Genomic DNA, 22550 nt, shown 5'->3' on the forward strand with positions numbered 1-22550 from the left:
CATTCGCGGCAGTGTCCTTAGTAGACTCATTGGGCTAGGGGCGAAGCCAGCCGTCTATCGAGCCGCACTGTCATTGGCCGATGCTCACGCCCGTCGGAGCGGCGGGCTCCGCCGTTGGGTGGCTGTACTCTACTCCCCGCCCCCACCGCCTCGCTCTCTCAGTCGCCTCCTCCCCTCCCGGCTCTTCTCGGCTCCCATTCCCCGCCCGTCCCCGCCGCATCTTCCCTGTCCAGCTGGGCGGGGACTGCTGTACGACTCTGTAAAGTCTGTGAGTCACTGCACAACCCATCAATCCAATTAAATGTCTTGAGCGAGCTGAGCGGGCGGTGCTGCCGCCACCGCCGCTCGCCCCGCCGCGGCCGCCCCTGTTCCCAGCGCCCCACTGATCCATGGCTGTCTGTCTGTACTTGTTACGGTGTAACCTCCTCCGCCTCCTCCTCCTCCTCCTCCTTCTCAGGAGCCGCTGCAACTTCCCCTCAGCCTGCCTCCTCCTCGGCTTGGGGACTGCAAAGGCATGGGATAGACCCAGAGCCACTTCTGTCTCCCCTTCAGCCCTCGCTCAGTTGCTCACCCTTTAAATTAAAGTCTGTTCCTCGGTCATCGTCGTTTTAGAGCTTTATTTATCAGTCTATTATTTCCCTCCCTGGAACAGGGGGTCTCAGGGTCCGGGGAGTTTATTTTAAGGAGGGGGCTTTCCACCCCGCCCACCGTTTCTCCTCCGTTTTCGGCCGTGACTTGATTTCCCTGCTCCTCTCGGCTCCCACCTCTCGAACTCACCGTCCCGCACTCGAGTGACGCACCGACACCCCCCGCCCACAGCCCAGACGTCCCCTCCCTCGCTGCCACCCCGACGCGTCTCGGAGCTGGACCCGGTGGCGACTTCTTCGCGGAAGGGTGAGTATCGTGTAGGATTTCGGGGGAGGGATATGGGAAAAGGTTGTAGCGGTCCACTTTGGGGAGGGCAGGGATCACATTGTGGGAAGAAGGCTCCTGGTCCGGCGTGGATTTGAGGTGGCGACTGCCTCCCTTCCTAGCTCTCTCTTCCCCCGCCCCTCGACTCCTTATTCACCAGCCCTGCTGTATTTCTAGGTATTGCCAGACTTCCACCATCGGGGCATTATAACGCTTACAAAATGAGCGGTAATGGCACGCTTTCTGTCTTTAGGATGCTTAGTGAGCTGTAATAGTCCGCAGTGTGATCTGATAGACTCTATGACCTGCAAAAAGTGTAAAATGGCCAATAGGTACATTTTCCTCCAAATCAAAGTTAAACTTTTATTTAATAAAGGCAAGACAAAAGGTATTTTTAATTTAAATGTGTGGCAGTAGAGCAAGGAAAGACAGGTTGCCTGGTGGTGTGGCTTACTATTTTTATTTTAAAATAGTTTTATAGGTTCCCTTTTGAAAAAAAATATGGGTTCAGTACTAAAGTAAAGGTTATTGAGTCTTTGAACCTGTTGGAGGAAAGCAAGGTAAGATAAACATCCAGCTTCACACTTCATCTTTAGTTCACCTCTTTCCTAGCAAGAAATTACAACACAGAATTTTTTATTTCTCAGTCACTGGGCACAGTGTGGTGTGTTAAGGATAAAAATAGTTATTTTTTCTTTTGATAACCCTCTTTTGTATTCTTGATTGTCTTTAAACAATGTCATGTTACAGAATTTTGGAAAATTTTAATTTGGTTTCTTGATTGTTGGATGCTCAGAAGTACACATACTTGACTGTATATGCTTTATGAAAATCTTGCCTTATACATCTTTAGTATTTAATTGGAGAGAAAAGTAAAAATTATGAGTAGTTACTCTGAATTGGCTTCTGAGGTCATTTTTGAGAATTCAGTTTATTTAAAATGGTATTACTCTTTTTTAATCTAGTTCTGGTCTAGTTGTTCACCATATTCAAATTAGGCCAAACCAAACATATTTTGAAATATTAAAGTACAAGAAAGTCCTGTTAGTAGTTCATTCTCTCCTTCTCTTTTAGACTAATCAGAATAAATTGTTACTAAATTTAATTTTAAAGAATAGTTTGTTCCTGGACTGAAATCTGCCAACTTTCTACAGAAAGATTTCTTTTTAAAGAGCAGAAATAATTATGATCAGCCCAAAGTAGTAAAGTTGACTCAAGTGTAAATGCTATTGAAAGGAAGTGCTTGTCATATGCCCCTAAACCTTGCAAAGTATTTCAGGAAGACCTATACAAACCTTTTTCGAATTGTTTAATAAAATTAATCACGTGGCCTTTTTCATGAGTGTAAGACTGAATCATTGAGAGGCCTCATTGCAGCGGAGCCAGGTTGCCTGAGTTTAAATTTTGCTGTCATCCTTAGATGGCTATTTGACCTTGAGCAAGCTTCAAACCTGGACTGTACTGGTTTTCTCCTGTAAATAGGAATGATGACTTTTGCTCTAAGGGCTGCTGTAAGGATAAATAAGAATGCATGGCACAGAGCACTTGATGCTAGCTGTTCCATCATCATCACTACCCTTAGAGAGAATGTCTAATGTCGTTAAGAGCGGGGCCTCTAGAATTAGATTTTGTAGGCTCAAGTCCCAACATTTCCTTGCACTGTCTATGTGACTGTGGTCAAGTTAACCTCAGATTCCCTATCTGTAAAATGGAGATAACGGAAGCACTTACTTCATAGGGATATTGTGAGGTCGGAATGAGTTTACGTATGCAAAGATCTTTTCTTTTTTTTTTAAAAGATCTTGACTAATGTTTGGTACATCTTTGCAAAGATCTTGACTAGCATTTGATATATCTTTTTAAGTCTAATTCTCTGTCATGCTCTTTGTATATCTTGAAACATTAGTAAATTTTTTGTAAAGATAAATTATTGTGGTTAAAATAAGCAGAATTCTTATTAGTATGCATGATGTTCTATGGGAGTTACACTTTTATTTTTATTTATTTTATAGGTGGGGGAGGGAGGGAGGGGGAGAGAGAGAGAGAGAGAGAGAGAGAAAAAGAGAGAGAGAGAGAAAAGGGCAAAGGGCAGGGGAGGAGCAGGAAGCATTAACTCCCATATGTGCCTTGACCAGGCAAGTCCAGGGTTTTGAACCAGCAACCTCAGCACTCCAGGTTGAGTGCTTTATCCACTGCACCACCACAGGTCAGGTGATTTAAATACTTTTAAACTAGTGTTTAGTTGAGTACTTATGAATATTCATTATTTGATGAGTTGACTTGATCATTCTTTCATTTAAACTTGCCAAAGAGGATATACATACCTCTATTTTTATGATACCTATCACACATTTGCTGTTATCTGTGATTTTCTCTATTAAACAGAATGCTGTTTGAGGGTAAGAATAGTGTTTCATTCATAATTTAATCTCCAGTGTCTAGCAGAGTACCTGGTAAATAAAGAAGCTTAATGAATGCTATGAAATGAATTAAATGTTATTCTGAAGTTGTTTATGAATAAGTGAATGACATTATAAGTGATATTGTGGAGAATGCTATTATTTTATATTGTTGAGTTGATTTTTTACACTCAATTATTACTTTTGTAAATAGAGGATAAATGAGGAGAATTACATTATAATTTACATTTTATTGAGAAAATATTTTTCGTTTTGAAGACTAAACATAAAGTAGTTTGAAAAGTACGTATCAAATATCTTCCTTTGATAACTGACATGACCATTTTTTATTGTAAGATTTTCTGCCACCCAAACATTCTGTCACTAAATTGGATGTTGTTATAATTAATGTGAATTATACGAATTAGATTTTTGAATGTCCAAAATGATGCTGTGGTAATATCAGCTTCAGAATTAATAACAATAAAGAGAATTTATTAAACTAACACTGTGATAATAAAATGGCATTATTTTCTTAAGGACTAAAGCTCTTTTTCTCTTTCCATTCAAGAATGAAACTTTTTCCCTTGAGGACTATTAATAAATATTTAGCTTTTGAAATAGCTGTAGCAAATAGAGTAATAGGAATCATAAAGTAGGTGAATGTAATTCGTAAAGAAAACACTTTAAACTTCATCACACACTTAATAGGCATTACACAATTAGGGAGTATATATTTTTTAAATATACAAAATTGATGGGGCCTAGTACCTGCTTCACTTATAGAATCACTCTGTTTACAGGATTTGTCAATAAAATCTTGTTTAATTATCATGCCCCCTGAAATTATAAAATGTAAGAATATCTTTTATGAAAGAGATAAACTCAGTAAAGAAATCTGAATACTAGTTGGCTTAGAAGTGTTAGTGTTCAGTGGCATTGTTAAACTTTTTAAATACATATACTATGTACTATGATGTGGATAATTTTGTATACATAAACCTTTGTTTAATCGCCAGTTACCCAGTTTATCCTAATACATTGCATTTTAATTGGCTAAACAATTAATTTAGAAAACTTGCCCTTTTATGTTCATATTAAAGCAGCCAATCTAAAATGCAACTTAAAAAAATTAATTTATAGACACTTAGAAACTAAACTTAAGTGTCTGGTCTGCAAGATGGAAGGTCACTTATTTTTTATTTGATACATTTTAGCATGACATTGTCTCTGTAGCTCACATCCTCTTTCTTATCTCTTCCTTTCAATTAACATTTTTGTCAAGACATTTGAGTGTTACTATTTTACAGTCATGTATAATGTCTCCAACTTTTTAAAAAGCAGTGTTTCTGATGAATTGTTTGGAAAGAAGATGATAGTGAGGTAGATAAAACTTTTAGGTCTTGTGATTTCTGTCCTGTCTTCTAACAGGGAAATGAATAACTATATACTAAGACTTCACTTAATATCATCAATAAGTTCTGTGTCTTTATGTGAAAGAACATAAAACAAAGCCAGCTTTTTACTATAGGTTAATTGATGCAAAGAAGAGTTCATTTTCTACTTTGTAATGAAACTACATTATTTGAGGACCTGCTGTACTCTGTCAGTGATCAAAAATAGAGAAAAATAATATATGCATTATCTATTGATATAAATTTAGAATTAATTAAGGTCCATGGAGTTCTGGACTGAGCAGTGCTACTTATTGGCATATGACCTTGAGCTTTACACTTAACCTCCATGATTCTCCTCAAGTTCTTACCTTTCAGTGGGAAGAGGAAAGGCTGTTACCTTCCCCTCATTCACAGAGGATGTTGTAGGGGTAAGTTGTAAGTGCTTTATGAAAGCATTGGAGAAGGACAAAATGCAAAGAAATACAAAAGTAAACATTAGCATTTAGAAATGGATATTTGTTTATTCTTGTTTAAAAATTGTGACCTTTCAGATATTTTGTCTGAAGGATATTTTTCCTTTTAACTTTGTATTTTTTATTTATTTATTTATTTATTTATTTATATTTATTTATTTATTTGTATTTTTCTGAAGTTGGAAAGGGGGAGGCAGTCAGACAGACTCCCTCTTGCGCCCGACCGGGATCCACCTGGCATGCCCACCAGGGGGCAATGCTCTGCCCATCTTGGGGCGTCACTCTGCCACAATCAGAGCCATTCTAGCGCCTGAGGCACAGGCCACAGAGCCATCCTCAGTGCTAGGGCAAACTTTGCTCCAATGGAGCCTTGGCTGCAGGAGGGAAAGAGAGAGACAGAGAGGAAGGAGAGAGGGAGGGGTGGAGAAGCAGATGGGCGCTTCTCCTATGTGCCCTGGCTGGGAATCGAACATGGTACTCCTCCATGCCAGGCCGACGCTCTACCACTGAGCCAACCGGCCAGGGCCTAACTTTGTATTTGAAGAGACTTCTTAATATGTTCATGGTATATCTAAGATACTTTTTAAAGAGGCTAGGAACTTTGGTTAAATTGAATGGAGTTGTAAATGTCAATACTGAGTTTTGGTATAACCTGGATTATAGCAAAGGTTCATGTTTTATGAACAAACTTTATGTATCTAAGACATAATACATTTTATTAAGTTATAGCTTGTAAAACTTGCTTGTACATTGCAGGAAGAAATATTCAGAGCCTGACCTATTGTGGCGCAGTGGATAAAGTGTTGACCTGGCACACTGAAGTTGCTGCTTCGAGACCCTAGGGTTTGCCTAGTCAAGGCACAAATGAAAGTTGATGCTTCCTGCTCCTCCCCCCTTTCTCTCTCTTTCTCTCACTCTAAAAATGAATTAAAAAAAAACTAAAACAAACAAAAAACCCACTCATATCTCAAAAAAAAAGTTCAGGTATATCAGACTCCATGAGAAGTATATTCAAAGAAAAAACTATTTATTTACTTTTAAATTTCGAAATGATTATTTAGCTGTAGGACCCCTTGTTATACTCATTTATTCTGTACTTTGAAAGCAGTGAAATATACACATTTCAGAATACAGTGGCTTGGATTTTTTTATTCTAGCTAATCTTTTTTGCACATTTTATTTATATATTTTTAGAGAAAGAGAGAGAGAAGGGGGAGGAGCAGGAAGCATCAACTCCCCTATGTGCCTTGACCAGGCAAGCCTGGAGCTTTGAACTGGTGACCTCAGCATTCCATGTCAGTGCTTTATCCACTGTGCCACCACTGGTCAGGCCTATTCTAGCTAATCTTTTATTTTAATTTTTTGAGAAGGTGAGTGAAGACAGGTGTGGAAAGACTGTATATTAAGAAACTAGTCTTCTCAGAGTTGAAATCTTTAAAAGTCAAAAGCTCAGATTTAGCACATTATGTAAGTTTCTTTTTTTTTTTAGATGTGAAATGTATCTAATTGTTATTTTTTAAGACTTTATTCAATTTAGAGAGGAGAGAGAGAGAGAGAGAGAGAAAGAGAAAGAGAGAGAGAGAGAGAAGGGGGAGGGAGGAACTGGAATGATCAACTCCCATATGTGCCTTGACTGGGCAAGCCCAGGGTTTCAAACCAGCAACCTCAGCGTTCCAGGTCGATGCTTTATCCACTGTGCCACCACAGGTCAGGCTGTAAGTTTCTTTTCATTCAGCTTTACCTCTTTCTGGTTATTAGCAGAAGAGTTGTCACAGCCTCATGATGTTACTAACTTTTTTAACTGGAAGTGAAATTCTAGTGTACTCAGAGTAAGACCTAGCAAAGCAAGTGGACATACAAAGAAATATTATTTATTTCAAGTAATATTGAGAATAGTGAACAATGTTCTTCTAATATGAAGCTAAGCAGAAATCAACTTTTATAAATACAGTGGGGTTTTTTTGTCCTTATTGTTCAACATCTAACTGATGGAAACTTAGAAAGATAGATTTCTTCTCCACTTTTGAATTTAAAGTCCACATTAGTGTTAATAACATTTTATATGGTGGTATATATTACACTTTAGTATATTGAATGTTTGCTTTTACCATAGTAAATAAAACAACACAAACAGCTCACTTTTAATTTAATTTTTTTGTTTGTCACAACCCCCTCCCTTTGTTCTACCATTGTTTTTCAGTTTCCTTAATGTTTCCACATGGATTGCCTTTTTGTGCATCATCTTTCTTATTTTGCTCAATCTTCTTTTTCACATTGGTATTTTTTTCCCTTGATCACAGCAGGTTTTTTTTTTTAGCCTCTGCTTCTGTATAAGGTGTGAAGTTAGTAATTTTCATTTATTTCAATCTGCTTTCATGAGATAGAGGCAAAGTCCTTCTATATAGAAAATTGGTTTTGCCTTATCTCAGAAGATGAGTTCAATGACCATCTAAATCTACACACAACCTAACAGGTCATTTTGTAAACTTAAAACCAAGTTTTAGCTTATGTGAGGTGGAGAAAGGGAAATTGTGACATGTTTATTATTTACCACTTTTCTGTTAACCTCTTTTATGGTGGGATGCCCACAGAATTTTTTTGTCCATGTTACCTTTTTAAGCCATCTCTAACATCCAAGCTTTGTTTTGCTCCACGCCCACTGCCCTGGTGAGCTCTAGAGACTGTCTCAGCAATGACCATTTCCACCTGTGTAGGGGGCAGCTGGCCTGAGAATGTCACATTAAACAAGAAGAGCAGCTCTTTTGTTTTGTTTTATTTTATTTTGTTTTGTTTTGAACTCCTTAAAACCAGACTGAACGTCAGACCAAGTCCACTGTGAGATTTTCCAGGGTTCACCATTGTTAAATGATTAATGGTTCCTGGTAAAGTAACCATCAGCTTTTTTGTCTTCCATGGCTTCAGCTCAAATGAAATGTATCCCTTTGAGTTAACTTTTGTTTTGATTTTAAGGGTTCTTTTCACCCAGGAAATCAAAGGATTTGAAAATGCATCTGCATTATTAAACAAAAAAGGTTTACATAAAACTCCTCTGAGTAAAAAGTTTTCCTAAATACCAAAATCCATTGATTTGGAGAGAATGTTTTATAGTTTCTCAAAATACCTGACATTACTCAGACATCAGTAGTAGAAAACCTTTCAATTTGATTAAACAAAATGAATCCTCCTTTTGATTTAGAAAACAAACAGTCCATGTTTACTTTTTATTTAAACAATTCAAATATAAGATTAGATAAACTGCATTTGGGGGTCGATTTAAATAAGAGATGTCTCAGAAATTGTACTTTATAAAATCTGTGCCTCATGGAAGAAGCTTGGTCAATTTTTGTTTTTTCACATATGTCCCATTCCTGAATCTCTCTTTCTTTCCCTCCCTTCTTTCTCCCCCTTCCTTCTTTCCTTCCTTCCTTCCTTCCTTCCTTCCTTCCTTCCTTCCTTCCTTCCTTCCTTCCTTCCTTCCTTCCTTCTTTACTTCCTTCCTTCCTTCCTTCCTTCCTTCCTTCCTTCCTTCCTTCCTTCCTTCCTTCCTGCCTGCCTGCCTGCCTGCCTTTCAACAGGTATTTATTTATTGAGCACTTACTATGTGCCAGCTACTCTTTCTAGACATTACAGCACTAAAGAAAAGAGACAGATATTCCTTTCCTTAAAGAAATTACATTAAAATAATTTGGTTTGTACGAGCTTATTATCTACTATTTGGATTAGTCACAACTAAACATTGTATAATAATGATCTGGAAAAAAGTAAGATTTCTTTATATAGATTTTTTGCTCGTTGACCTGATATAAAAGGAATCCTAAAACTTGAAACAGAACTTCATTTGAATGGATAATTTTTATTTGAGTTTGAGTTGAAGTATTAGAAACTGGATGTTTCCACCAGAAATCTGAAATCACCCTCATTTGTGAACTCTGGGATACCTGATAGTGGACATAGTCTGAAATTTTTCCTAGGTTTTCTTTATACTTAGGTTGTTTTCTCCCTTTGTTTTGTTTTCTTTGTAACAGAGCCTGAAAAAAAAAAGTATAACACTGAAAATTGCACAATGGAAATGTAGTCATCTCAGCTATATTGCACAATTAACAAGAAAATCTTAAATTTGCTTTGTTTGGTGTACAGAAAGAACTAACCTTTTGTTTCTTTGATTGTAACACTATGTAGTTTCCTAAAAAAACCTGTGAGTGTATATTTCTGCCTCAAATATTAAAGTAGATAAAGCTAAGTGGTTTTTTTAATAAAATAGCATTAGCTATAATATAATACCATTTTTATAAATTATTTTATTTTAATTTATAAATGTTTAATACATGTCCCAAGTCCTTGGGAGATCATATGGACTAATAAGACATGGTATTTATCCATAATGGTGTACAGTCCAGTACAGATCAATGGAGACAAAAGATCGTGTGAAAATGAAATCTTTTGTTTTAAGCAGCATGGGGTTTAGTGCGATGAGGAGTCTGGCGTAGGCCACTGTAGCAAACTCAGTTCTGGATCAAAAGGACTTGCCTTCTGAAGATCCTGGGTGGCTTTTTTTTTTTTTTTTTTTTACAGAGACAGAGATAGAGTCAGAGAGAGGGACAGATAGGGACAGACAGACAGGAAGGGAGAGAGATGAGAAACATCAGTTTTTTGTTGTGGCACCTTAGTTGTTCATTGATTGCTCTCTCATATGTGCCTTGACTGTGGGGCTACAGCAGACCGAGCAACTCCTTGCTCAAACCAGTAACCTTGGGTCCAAGCTGGTGAGCTTTGCTCAAACCAGATGAACCGGCACTCAAGCTGGTGACCTCAGGGTCTCGAACCTGGGTCTTCTGCATCCCAGTCCAATGCTCTATCCACTGCGCCACCACCTAGTCAGGCCTGGATGGCTTTTGTGTGAACCTATCCTTTCTTTTACATTACAGTTTCAAGGGTGTATGCATATGTCAAAGCTTACCAAGTTATATATTTCAAATATTTGCACTTAATGCATATCAGTAAAGCTTTTTTAAAGCCACATAGGTTGTAAGGTATATTTTCAAGATGAGCTTTCTATTATAAGAATTATATATGTGTTTATGTGTGTGTATATATTATATATGTGTATATATTATATATGTTTTTTGTTTGTTTTTAAGAGAGAAAGACAAGAAGGGAGAGAGATGAGAATCATCTACTCAAAGTTGCATCACTTTGGTTGTTCATTGATTGCTTCTCATATGTGCCTGACTGGGGACTGGGGGGTGGGGGGGCTTCAGCCAAGTCAGTGATGCCTTGCTCAAGCCAGCAACCTTTGGGCTCAAGTTAATGACCATGGGTTAAATCAGTGATCCCACACTCAAGCTGGTGAGCCTGTGCTCAAGCCAGAAGAGCCCGTGCTTCTCCTGACAACCTTGGGGCTTCGAACCGGGGTTGATACTTTTTGCACTATCCCACCACTGGTCAGGCAAGTTTATATATATTTGTTTATTTTCCAAGTGAGAGGAGGAGAGATAGAAAGACAGATCTCTGCATGCGCTTCAACTGGGATTCACCAGGCAGCCCCCGTCTGTGGATGAAACTCTTCCCGTTTGGGGCAATGCTTGCAACTGAGCTATTTTTAGCACCTGAGTTGGAGGTACCATGGAGCCATCCTCAGCGCCTGGGACCCATACCCTTGAATCAGTCGAGCCATACTGTGGGAGAGGCAGAAAGAGAGAGTGAGAGAGAATGATAGAGAGAGAGAGAAGGAGGAGGGGAAAGGGTGGAGAAGCAGATGGTCACTTCTCCTGTGTGCCCTGACTGGGAATTGAACCCGGGACATCCACACTCCAGGCTGATGCTCTACCACTGAGCCAACTGGCCAGGGCCCAAGATTACTTTTAAAAAAAAATTATTTATTCATTTTAGAGAGGAGAGAAAGAGGGATAGAGAGAGAAAGAGAAGAGGGGAGGAGCAGGAAGCATCAACTCCCATATGTGCCTTGACCATGCAGGCCCAGGGTTTCAAACTGGCGATCTCAGTGTTTCCAGGTCGATGCTTTATCCACTGCGCCACCACAGGTCCGGCCAAGACTACATTTTTAAGTTAAGGTGGTTACCAGGTTATTATGCCTTAGGCATCTCAGGGTAGAATGGTCCCCTTTTAGCTACTGCAACTGCTCAGCAAGGAAGGGCAGGGGAAGGGAATGGAGCACACATTCTAGCCATTTATTGCAGTCCCTAGCTAGCTATCTGGTTGGAAACAGAGTCTCTGCACCTGAGAATGCAATATATGGACATGCCATGGATAGGAATTAAGTTCTGGTGGACAAAAGTTACTCCATAGCTTTGGGAAGCCAGGTACATCAGTGAGGGCCCTGTAGACCAAGGAAATGCACTGAAAAAATTGAAGAAACACTGCAGGGGGAGGAAAGAAGTGGAGATGGAAGCTTTGACAGTAACTGAAGACAAGTTCATTTTCTTCAGTTTTGCCTGGAGTAGCCTTGCCTGTGAGATAGGGAGTGCTGTAGGTCTAATATTCCAAATTCAGGAAGTCTGTATACATTGCTATAATCTATAGGTATAATCTTTCTAAATTGTTTTGCTTTGGAATAACCAAGTTCCTGATGTGTGTGTTTTAAGTTCTCAAACAAAATGCTGTGTGACTATGACTTTTGTTTTTATTTTCCTAAATGTTTGAAAATGTTAAAAATCCTTCTGTTTTTAGAGTGCCTTTGTTTGCTTATTTAGACCTAAATCTGAGATAAAATAACCCAATATATGCTTGTCTGCTAATTTTCAATTAAGGAGAAAAAAATCCAAAGCTTCAGTGTTTATTTTATCTGTTGATGAAAGGTTTTGGACACTTCTGTGGAGACTTTTGCTGGGTTTCTTTTTTTAATAACTATTTCTATCAAGAATTTTTTTTCCTGAAAACTGTATCTATGCTATAACACATCTTTTTGATTCTAAAGGCCACCTAGGATAGTTATATTCATGATTGCAATTGCTGTGATGGTTTCAACGGTGTACACATATGTGAAAACTTAGCAAATTATACATTTTAAATACATGTATTTAATGTGTATCAATAAAACTATTTTAAAGCCACATAAGTTGTCAGATATAATTTCAAGATGGAATCTCTATTGTAAGAATTAAATTTTCAAAGTTTGTCATTTATTTTTTATTTCTCTGTTTTATTTCATCGCCATTTATTCACCTCTATCCCATACCCCAGACACACATATTTTAAGAAATACAAATAGAACTGAGGAGGCCCGTGTGCAAGCTAAAATTTAGATATAGGACCTTAGAGAGCTTTTCTCCATATGTAAGGCTCACTGGAGTATCTTTAAGTAATTTGCACAAATTTGAATTGAAATTGTGTGTTTTTCAAGGAATTCTTCTTTCCTTATAGTTTAACAGATTATGATTCATCTTTGGCATAGAGTAAAAAGCATTATTTTTAAGACTTTTTTTAAAGAGGTAAAATGACTTAATGTTGCTTTTTAATTTTTTTAGTGAGAGAGAGAGGGAGATAGACAAAGACAGAGATAGAAAGGGAGAGAGATGAGAAGTATCAACTCATATTGTGGTACTTCAGTTCATTGATTACTTCTCATATGTGCTTTGACTTAGGGGCTCCAGCCGAGTCAGTGACCCCTTGCTCAAGCCAGAGACCTTGAGATCATGTCGATGAGCCCATGCTCAAGCCGACAACCCCATGCTCAAGCTGGTGAGCCTATGCTCAGGCTGGCAACCTCAAGGTTTCAAACCTAAGACCTCACCATCCCAGGTCAATGCTCTATCCACTGTGCTACCACTGGTCTGGCTTTAGCATTTGTATAATTTAAATTTTGGCATGTTGGACCATAGAGTCTATGAATACATTTGTTTAGGGAAAAAGTAAGTCTGCTCTGTTTTTGTTTTGTTTTTTTGTCCCTCATGGTCTTGAGCACAGCACAGGAAACTTAATATAGATTTGTTAATGTGATAGTTAATATTAATTGAATCTCCTTTTGTCACCGAACATATGTTTTAGGAAATATTGTTGGAATTAATCCTTATGTTAAGTTCAAAACACTGGCAATTTTTTATGAATAAAAAATAGTCTATAGAAATTTTCAGGTTTGTCTGTATGGAGCTGGGACTATCAGAGTGTTAATGAACTGTGACTTTAAAACTCAAGCTCTTCTATCATACCAGTACGATACATTAGAATTACCCGTGCCCAGGCTGCAACCTGGGCTGAGGCCCTGGCCTCAATATTTTTCAAAGTCTCCAGGTCATTCCAGTGCATAGCCACACTGTACTCAGCAGTGCTGTGCTCCATACCATACACCCCCACACCCAAACTTTTTTTTTGTATTGGAAAACTTTTCAAACGTGTAGAAAACTTGAAAGAATATTTCAACAGATACCCATATTTCCCTGTACTTAGATTCAGTAATTGTTAACATTTTGTTGTATTTGCTTTATGACTCTCTTTTTCTTTCTCATGTATACTTTTTGTATCATGTGAAAGTAAATTTCATATATCATAACTCTTACCATTAAATACTTCACTATGCATCTGCTGAGAATAAGGACATTCTCCTACATAACCACAATATTATTATCCCACCTAAGAAAATTAATAATAGCTTGGAATACTTTTCAAGAGCTCAATTCCATTTACTGAAGGCATGTGACTTCATGTTTTACTAAAAATTAAATGCATACGAAGTGTGAAGTGAGAAGTTCTGTAGAATATAGAATTCTGGGAATATTTGCTAAAGATATATTTCTTCTCCGTGTTTGGAAATACAGCCACTACCTCATTTTCATGAGGTGTAAATGAATTTTGTTATTAATGGTGAGGTAAGACCCTTTCTAGCTCTAACGTTGCATGATGCTATCATGAGAAAAACATTCATCAAAGTTCACGCCACAGTGTAGTTTAGTGGAAGAAGCTCAGTGTTGAGCCAGAATGATGTTGGTTCATATACTTGCTCTGCCACTTACTGCAGGTGACCTTGGAGAAGTTATAAGTAGCATTGTTATATCATTTAGGGTAGTTTCGGAAACCACCCTCAAGCTTGCTGGAATCATCAGGAGATTTATTATCTCACAAGTCCGGAGGTAGGGCAGGCTTCAGAGTTGGTCACATCTGCAGCTCAGGTTCTTAGGATGTTTCTGCTGTGCCCAACACCTTGTTGGCTTTCCACTTCTGTTTTGGCTCCTTCCTCAAGCTGGTTCACATTCGTATAATATATTATTCAGGGGAAATCAGAAATTTCTCTGCAGGCATGGACTGTCAGTCTTTCTGTCTGATTTGGCAGCTCTGCCCTTTCTGGACCAAGTAACCTGAAAATGGGGTTGTTGCAGGGACATAAAGGTAGGAATGGGCATTGCCACTAACAGTGTTCATTATTTCTCTCTAAGCCTTGATTTTCTTTGCTGTAAAATGGTAACAGTGGTATCTACCTCTATGATTATTAACTGATACACAATAGGTAAAGCAACAAACACAAAACTGATAGTTAATAAATGCTAATTTTTTCTTTTTTTCTTTTCTCTTTTCCATCAGATAGATTACTCTGTTTTCTTTTGACATATAATATGCTACACTCCATACTAATAAGCATATATATAACTGACTCTTCCTTAACTGGTCTTTTACCTGTCTTCTCAGCTCAGTATCTAGCGCATAGCATTTTATGTATATTTTGCAATTGGTCAGATACTCTCCTTTAACCTGTCTGGGCCTATCTTATTTTTTCTTCTGTATTTTGACTATATTATTCCAAAGTTACTAAAGGAGAACTGTCAACAGTGTGTGTGTGTGTGTGTGTGTGTGTGTGTGTGTATTTATCAAGCTCCATATTAGATGTGAACAAGTGTCTTTAACTCTCTGTAACAGCAAGAGTTGAAATAGATTTTCTCATTTTATTGAAAGAAATTTACACTGTGACCTGTAAAAAAGTCAGCAAAACAAAATGCTTTATTTGAAATATAGTATCTTAGTTGTCCAGGATAGACCAGGTTTTTGATACTTTGGGAAAATCTGGGCTTAACCTGGTAGTTTAGCTGCTGTGGTCTCTCCAAAACTTACTTTCTAAAAAGAACCGTGTCTAATTTACCAGAGAGCCTTGAACCCTCTCTTACCCACCACGAGAAAGTCATCTTCCGAAGACGTGTTTTCCAATATGCGTGAGCACTCTAGGGTCTTTGTTCAGGCATGCCCTTTTCAAAATATGTAGAGGATTGTCATTTTTTCTCCCTGTGTGATTTCTAAAGCACTCCTGAAATACCTACAAAATTGTCACAATCACATGGGAAGATCTTCACTTAAAAAAAAAAAAATTTCTACCTAAACAACAGGATTACTCTTGAAGGAGAGCAGTTAATCCTTCTTGACCCCGTAAGTAGAATATTTCATTCCTGCCAGCCTCCATGGCAAGGCAATAGAAGGTGAAAAGTCTGGTGTCTCTGTTGACTGAGAAGACCCTGAATCTTGGCCTGTCCCTTTCCAGTCATAGTATTTTTACTTGTCTTTGATGTTTATCTTGAGTATTGACAAAGTATCTGTTGGTCTGTCAAGTTCTGTGAATACTGAAAATACTTAGATTTTGAGTGGTTCCATTCATGATTCATGCTTCTGCTGGCATGAATTATTTCAGCCAGAGGGATACTTTTTAAAGGAACTATATATTTAAGTGCATGTTGATGTGTCTTATACATCTCAAATGAAGGTTCTGTGAAAGTTAAATTATAAAGCAGCACAATGAAAGCAGAACTCTGAAATAAACGGTAATTTTATTAAAGAAGCCAGAGAAGGGACACTGTGGCTATAATTTAAGTTAAAAATGCTAGAGTTTTGAAAAAAATTGTGTTTGAAATTTGTGTTGTTTCCTTGATGTGTTTGTTATTGGTCACTTTTCAAAATGGTCACACATGATTTGGGCAATTTTTAAATTTTAGAATCTTGCAGAAAAACTTTGTGGACAGGCTTCTCTTTGCTCTATAACAAATGCTTTTACTGTTTAGCTAAGGTTTGCTTCCAGTGGCTCAGTGGCAGAAATGAAAAGTGAAATGGCTGTTGTTTCCCATCTACTACCAGATTTTATTTTTATTTCCACTACCCAATGTTAAAAAAAGAAATGAAAAGAAAACAAAGATCAAGATCCAAAAGCTCAAACTGAAATTTAATTTCCTAGCTAGAATAAGCCTGGTTTTGCCATGATGTGAAAAGTCATGCATAGGAAACATTTGTTCATCGCTATACAGTTGACCATACTGATGGCTGGGATTAGCAGTTGAATAGGAAATGGATTTCTGTCTTCAGACACTCAATCAGGCAGGTAGAAAACCTATCAAGGCTAAGCAGTTGGGACTGATTCAATTTGTTTTTTACCTTACTACTGAGAAAAGTTTCAGCTGTGCTTCTTGCCCCTACGTTTTAGTGTCTTTGAGAGAATGGAAAAAATGTCCAAGTGAGTAGGTTGGAGAGCAGTGCATTATCTGCCCCTCATTGCCCAGGAATTAATACTCTAATGATAGAGTAATTACCAGAGCTTTGTTGGGATTCTGTCATTTTTGTGTTCTGTTTTGGAGATTTTCATGGGCAGGATCTAAAGTTGTGTGGAATGGATTTGAAGGGCAAACTCTTTCTGTCCCAGGTCATTTATTGTTTTCATTTTTCGTAAGGAGTTCTTATTTTGACTGAAAATGGCAATGCAACCAATGAACAATTAGTAGCCAGTTACAAAAAAATATATTTACAGTAACTTTAAAAAAATTATTTGGAAAAGTGATTATACTTGGAGAATGGTTTTTGTTATTTTTGAAAGACTCAAATACTATGGAGAAGTTTTAGGGCCACGAATCCCATTTTGCCATTTTCCGCGTTGTGCCATTCAGTTTGTGCATCTTTATGCCGTGTGACTGAGTCAGAGCATTTGGGGACACTTACTAGTCAGCTTGGGTTTTGAGAAGTAATTTTTAAAAATTGCAGTTGGACAAAAAAACAAAGGGTAGTTTGAGGGTATGATTAGAATTGTATTATGGTGGAAAAATTTGATTGTCAGAAAATTTGTCTGTAATTAGCCATAAATTTAGTTTCATGGACTTTGCTAATGTTGAAGTTCATTTTTCCTTAGCGACAAATTCTTTTGGAACAAGGACACTCCTGACTTCTCATTACTATTGTCAGATTATGCTACAACTCATTTTGCATGTTATTGCAAACATAGTGGCTACTGAGTGGTTAAGTGCACTAGGTTGACAGGGGTCATGAGTTTTTGGTTCTGTTTTTTTGCAGTACTTATGCATTGTAAGAACAGTATGATGAAAATAGGAACATTTTCTCTTTGGGCTAATTTAGGATCCCTGAATAAAGGCATAAGGCATTTGACCAGTGTTTGTTTGTTTTGCTTTTATGTGATGACTGTACCAGGAAATGGGTACAGAGTCTCTGTGGGGAGGGGTGACAGAGAACAGGTGCTTGTTGCTACCCCTTTTTGTTCATCTGTGTAATCTAAGCATTTCACATGTCCTCTGTGAGTGTTCTGGTGACAGGTGTCACTTCTTTTGGAGAAACTATGACTCTTATTTTTGAATAATTATATGAATAAGAAAGGTTTTTAATAGAATTTTTCTTCCTAAAATAAAGTCGAAGCCGTTTCTTTGATTCTTCAGCTTCATCTGATATTAGCCATTTGTACACTTAAAGGCACGGTTGGTACGAGAATTACTCTTTTGAAAGCCATCAAGTTGTTTTTTGGTCCAAGTTGTTAACATTTCAGTTCATGGTATCTCTGCTTCTTACTTTAGGAATCCAAAATAAGATGCGCTTTGGAATGTGCATCCTTTAACTTTTGAATACTAGAGGCAGGTATTAGTGCAAACTCAGCACACCATTATGTGATGAGAAAACAAAGAAAGATATTTATGGGTAGAAAACCTTTTTGGTAAAAAGTTCTGTCCTGTTTGGTCAGTTACTGAAATGGAACTGAGTTTTCTTTTGTTAAGTATGTCTTTGAAGGTGAAATGATTCAGTAGTCACCTATGAGCATTAGAGAAGTGAGTTCTTGGAGCCCTTTGCGCTCTCAGGGAGTCAGTTTGTGAAGTAAGTGCATAGTTACTGGAGAGCAGATGGTTGTTTGTTATGTGAAGTACAGCCATTAGGCCATGATATGTTAAGTGGAAATTCAGGCACTTGGTCAACCCTGTTATAAATTTCTACTCTTCATTTGTCCTCATTGTCTTGGTGTGCATTTATAATTGCTTTATAGTGATTCTGTCAATTTGACAACCAGGAAAGTAACAAAAACAGAAAGTCCAGATAGTTGCCTTTAGAATTTTAAGTAAGTTGGGTAGGGGAGCATATTAAGTATAAGGATTACCATCAGTTTGGTTTGTCTTACTGTTCCTTTTGTGATTGCCTGACAAGGGGACTGCTTTACTTTCTGTAAATTTTTATTTCTTTTAAACTAAAAATAAAGTTTATGAACTTAGTATTGACTCATGATATGCGAGATTCTGCTCTAATCACGGCTCTCTTTGGCTACTAAAATTCCTGCACTTTGAGAACATCTCTGACTGTCATCAGATCGTTAATGTTCCTATGTGCTGCCATTTGTGATCATTATTTTGCATCATCATTGACTTCTGTGTTCAGGTGTCCTTCATGTAGTGAAGGGATGAAGCTGGTAACAGCCATTTTCAAGTATAATCTAAAATTACTTCCATATTTCTCTACAAAGTTTTCTGGTGTCCATTTTTAGTATTCATGTGAAGGAGGAGCCCAGGTGTGGCTGTCCAGATTTCTTGATGTGTTTGACAAGATGTGGCCAATGTTACTTGCTGGAATTGGCCCTTGAAAAGTTGAACCGGTGCCCTATTTTTCAGGCTACTGTTATGTCTCACTGTAAAATGAAGGAAGTGTTAATAACACTTCCTACGTGTTTAGCACATTTTCCTCCCCAGCTCTCATAGGAGTTGGCCAATATCGGGCTGGATTTCCAGCCCATGTTTCTATTATTTTCTAATTTCTGTAATGTAATGTTGCATAAAGATTTTTCACTTATCTTTTTTTCTTATGTCTCCTAAAAATTGGAAAATAATATTTGCTATTAACACCCCTATTTCTTAGATACTAATAAGGATAAGGCACATCTCGGCTAAGTATCTGACCTAGGATTATACTAAGATCAGCCACAGAGCCAAAAACAGAACTCAGGTTTTTTCCCCAACTTCACTTCATTATTGAGCTGTAGTTTCTCCCTTTTCAGATATACTTGCAACAAGACCAAAGAAAATACATTTCCAGGTACCAAAGATATTTCCCATGTCTCTTCTTCAGTGTTCCAGTGCTAAGATTTACACTAGATTTATTGTCTGATGTAAAGTTTCAGTGCGAGTTATAAACATGATCTGTTCCATATTATTCCTGATTTGACTGCTATCCCAGAAGGTGATGGATAGTTGAAGAAAGAGTATAATGAATGCAGCCCCTATTTTCTTTTCACCCTTCTAAATTTGATTTAATATAAGGTTGCGTTCTGCCAGGAAAGTTCATGAATGGGCATATGTTAATAAGCCAGATTTTTTTCCTTTATAGTCGTACACTTAACAAAATATCTCTCCAAAGTGGATTCAGTTAGAGTATGTTAATACTTGAGTGAGTACTTCCTGAACTTATAGGAGGAAGCAGCTCCAACCACTCTGAAAATGAAGTCATTCCTATAAAACTTGGCTACTGCAGTCTGAATATATTTTGTGCTTTGAAACACATCTTTCATAATTTTTTTTGTTAGTTTGTAAAACTTAAGGAAGAGTCTGTAAAAACTAGAATTGATTGTTCTCCCTTAAAAATGCTTTCAAAATCTCAAACTGAGGGTTAAGTTTCTCGGTGTTAGTTTTTCACTTTTTCCTTCAGAGTACCAACAAAAGTGAAAGTTGCATTTTGATAAATTTTCATTAGTGTTCTTAGTGAAAACGTAAGCCCCAGAGCATGGGCTGGTGCATGCACACAAAGCAGTTTTCTTGTTTTGGTGGCCCTGCACGTGAACCGTTGCATGTACACACATGCCACACATAAAGAGTCTATTCTTGTTCACAGCTGAAGGAGGCTGGCCACTGTGGTCTTCTGCTCAGTGGAAATTGGCAGCCTTTCTTCTTCTGTAAACAACAGCCTGATGTTACTCCATGCACCAGTGATAGTGGACCCAGTTTAGAGATTCTTGCAGAAGGCCTGTCATTGGCTTTGTTCATCTTCAGTCATACCTGCATGCATGCAATGCAGAAAAATTCATTCATCAGGAATACTAGGGTAGCCATTTGAAAGTTGTGTATAAAGTACCTATCCTTGAATTTTCACATGTAATCCTAGCAAGAAACATGTGTAATGAGCCAGAGAATTGTAGTTATTCCTAATAGAAATGATTTAATTCAATCAAGAGATTTTAAAAAGTTAGCAAGTGGTGGGCCTTCTAAACACTATTTTGTTTCTCTTTTCATTGTATTAAATAACTTCTTCAGTAATTGTTAATTGTTTTATTCTGTTACTTCCTCTCCCACCTAAGATGTGTGGGATGACAATTTATGAATTTTTTTCCATTCAAGATATCTGTGCATTGTTTGACCAGGCAGTGGTACAGTGGATAGAACATCAGACTGGGACACAGAGGACCCAGGTTCAAAACCCTGAGGTTGCCAGCTTGAGCATGGGCTCACCAGCTTGAGCTCAGGGTTGCTGGCTCGAGCATGGGATCATAGACATGATCCCATGATTGCTGGCTTGAGCCCAAAGGTCGCTGGCTTGAGCAAGGGGTCACTCGCTTTGCTATAGTCTTCCCGCCCCTGTCAAGGCACATATGAGAAAGCAATAAGTGAACAACTAAGGTACCACAATGAAGAATTGATGATTCTCATCTCTCTCCCTTCCTGCCTGTCTGTCCCTATCTGTCTCTCTCCATCTCTCTCTGTCTCTCTCACTAAAAAAAAAGAAGACATCTGTGTAGTCTTGTTCAGATACAGTCTTGTTGCATTCGGGAACACCTAGATAATAAGGTCACCCACTCCCTTGCCTCAGAGAAATGCTTTTGAAAGATCAAGCATAAGTCTACACTCAAATTTAATGGGAAAGAGTTATTAAAAAGATTATCCTGTTCTTCATTCAGCCTCTGAAAGCTACATGAAATTGAGAGGATGAATGATCGTAATTCTTTTCTGTTGTCCTCTAGAAGAGACAAAACCAACATGAAAGGATTGTTCTATTAGTTAGAAATCAGAATTTTCTTAGGAATTGAGGAGGAGAGTTGAGCCACTGGTTAAAATATAACTTGTTATATAAATTTTTTTCTTTCTCAGATGTCCACTTCTAGCTTATTTTCAGGTAATTATAAAAAGTGGAAAAGAACAATTACCTTCCATGATTTATAGTTGCATATATAGTTTGGGTATATTTCAGGCTGTAGAGAATGTGGTTTTCTGTTTGTGACTCAGAGCCAGTTTTCCAATGTGACATTAAGAATAGGCGGGAAGCATGTTTAGATATGTGTGAACTATCCACAATAAATTACTCACACCTTAATTTTTCTGCTCAATACCCCACTTACGCTGCCCCAATGATTTTGATCCCCATGGTTTAGGGAATGCAAAGTGAATGTTGATTTTAGCTTGCCCCTGACAGAAAATGTGTTAAAACCCTAAGTATTGAAAAGGGCAAATATAATTTCAAAAAATAAGCTACTTCCTTAAACTGCACTTTGGCATATAGTGGGCATTCAAAAATAAATTAAGCTGTGATAATCAGAAGCTTGCTATATTAGTAACCTCAACAAGCGAGCATCATATAGTAGTTGACTAAATTATACCCAAGGAAAAAAGTGCATTTGGGGTGAAAGAAATGTATTCTATTGCATAACTTGAAATGAACTAGAAGTGCCGATTCTTTTGTGTTTTATTTCATTAATTGGAAAAAATGCTTTTGCCTTTAAAAGACAATACTGCTGGTTTTTAAAATCACAATGGGAATAGAGGTGAAGTATGTAAAATCTGCTTTAACAAAGAAGACAAGTCACAACCTTCTCACCATCTTTCACTGCTTTCTATGAGTGACAAAGAGCAAGGAATAAGTAACAGCTGCCAGTCTGAGCCTCTCACTTCTCTTGTGCAGGAAGATCTCAGAGTATAGGTCTGCTGCAGGAGCAGAGCAGCCTTTGCAGTGAGTGCATGGCCCATACAGTGTGCACACCCTTGGGGGGCTTCCCCAGTGCTGCCCTTGGGGGAAGCCCAAGCCCATGATTTACAGGAACGGCCACAGGGGTCTGCCCAGCCCTGCTTTAAGTTTAAAAAAAAATCTGAAGCCTAAAGTGTTCCAGTTTATCATTTAACAGCAGTGGAGTTTCTCATCATTGCAAG

General features: G+C 37.8%; 1 protein-coding gene across 1 annotated transcript in view; it reads left to right on the top strand.

The window, feature by feature from the left end:
• Positions 1 to 289: 289 nt before the first annotated feature.
• Positions 290 to 22550, top strand: part of SERTAD2 (SERTA domain containing 2) — a 127068-nt gene continuing 104807 nt past the window's right edge. The window contains exon 1 of the mRNA XM_066378149.1: positions 290 to 894. The gene's annotated coding sequence lies outside the window, so the exon portion shown is untranslated. The remainder of the gene's footprint in view (positions 895 to 22550) is intronic.

Source organism: Saccopteryx leptura, chromosome 3, assembly GCF_036850995.1.
Source record: "Saccopteryx leptura isolate mSacLep1 chromosome 3, mSacLep1_pri_phased_curated, whole genome shotgun sequence".
NCBI classification, from domain to species: Eukaryota; Metazoa; Chordata; class Mammalia; order Chiroptera; family Emballonuridae; genus Saccopteryx; species Saccopteryx leptura.